This window comes from Eurytemora carolleeae, unplaced genomic scaffold (assembly GCF_000591075.1).
Source record: "Eurytemora carolleeae unplaced genomic scaffold, Eaff_2.0 scaffold57, whole genome shotgun sequence".
Taxonomy (NCBI): domain Eukaryota; kingdom Metazoa; phylum Arthropoda; class Copepoda; order Calanoida; family Temoridae; genus Eurytemora; species Eurytemora carolleeae.
Window position 1 is genome coordinate 438,043 of NW_019396351.1, and position 2,086 is coordinate 440,128.

The following is a 2,086-nucleotide window of genomic DNA, read 5'->3' on the forward strand; positions in this document are numbered from 1 at the left end:
CCCCCCCCCCTACCTTCTTTCTCAATTTGTTAAAGTATAGTATTGTAGATATTGAGTTCTAGTTTATTGGTTGAATATTGACTAGAGTTTAACTACGGGAACTATAGATATGGGCTTCTATCATGCACTCAGATAGCCGAGTATCTATCTTCGGAGATTGTGCTTATCTATCTATCTATCCATCTTTTTATTTCTGAACATATTTTAGTTATAATACGATATAATATTGGTCCTTTATATATTCTGTCTTTTTAAATATATTCACATATATCTGTCTATTTAGATACATTCACAGGAGTGGATACAAAACGCCCAAAAACAAAATGTCCAATATCAAAACACCCAAAACATAACATCCAAAAACAAAACGCCCAATGTTACAAATCGTCCAAAACCAAAACACCCAAATAATAAAACACCCAAGATAACAAAAAGCCCAGATTTCCAAAATTTCCAAAGTTACAAAATGTCTAAAATTACAAAATGTCCAAAATTACAAAATGTCCAAGGTTATAAAATATCCAAAGTTCCAACTTTTTTGTTCTTTTGAACTTTATGTTCATTTGACCTGGTCTATAACATTATTGGCAAGGTCTTGAACATTGATGCAACTTTTCATAGCTGCCTTTTAATATTCCTTACTAAAATACTAGTTTTTAAGTTGTAATTAAACATTTTATTATTTTAACATTTAAAAAAAATTTTGAACATTTTGAAATTTTGGACATTCTGTAACTTTGGACATTTTTTATTGGACATTTAATTTGTAACTTTGGATATTTTGTAATTTTAGATATTTTGTAGCTTTGGATATTTTGTAACTTTGGATATTTTGTAAGTTTGGACATTTTGTGACTTTGGACATTTTGTTATTTGGGCATTTTGTTGCTTTGGACATTTTGTAACTTAGGACGTTTTGTTTTTGGGTGTTTTGTTTTGGGTGTTTTGTTATTGGACATTTTTCTTTTTGGATACATTCACAAGTATATCTGTCTATTTTTCTGTCTATTTAAATATATCCACATATATATCTATCTGTTCATCTACCTCAATTATACGTCCTATGATTATCTATCTATCTATAGTATAGTCCATTCTCCTTGAGTGTAGTGTACTGATTACTAAAAGCTGAATTATAAAATGATTAGGTCTCCCCTCCCCATCNCCTGGAACATGATACGCCCGGAAACAAAACTAACTAAAAATGTCCTTAACAACCCATACATTTTTTCATTCTTGAGATATAGATACAAACTAGTTGAAATATAATATTTTGCGCAAATACTTTTTAAAGGAATTATTTTCCATGGTTAAATGACATTTTAAAAATTATAAAGTTTATTAAAAATTAAAATTAGTTTTTCAAATTACTCTAATTTAAATTTAGGAAAATTTTGCACATTTCATCTTTTCTTATATAACATTTATTTTTTATTTCTATTTTATTTTGACCCCATATCGTTATATTTTTTCCCGTGATGCCCCCCTCTCCTCCCTTTCAAGTTACGTGCCTGGTTTTAACAATTTAAATTTAAGAGAATGAAATAAAAAGATGTTACTTCCATTTATTTGTTCACTAGATTTCTGAAACATAGTAACATCTAAAATATATGTGCTGCAAGGCACCCCCCCCCCCAAAAAAAAAAAGCAAAAAAAAATTGAAAGATTTACCTGTTTACCTTGTTTTATTTGCTTTGAACGTTTAAAGTAAAAGGGACAAAAAAGGCAGAATTTAAGTTTTATAACTTAATTTGATTTGTTTCGATTGTTCTCGATTTTTCTTTAAATTTTGTTTCGTTTGAAGCCTAGTTGTAGATCTAGTTTAATTAATAGTATATAATACTGGTTGTGAGAAACTTCTGGATAAAACTATCATCCCGTGAACATATAAACTATACCGACATTACCGGGATACATTTCGCTCAACACGTTTGGAAACCAAAAATATAGTTGCCGGGTGATGTGTTTGGAGACTAGCAGGGAAAATATATAAATAAAGTCTATCAATTTTTAGTGTTTGTCTTATTATTCTGTGCGCTAGTGGTTTTCATTTTTATCAAATTTGTGGGTGTTGGGAGGGAGGGGG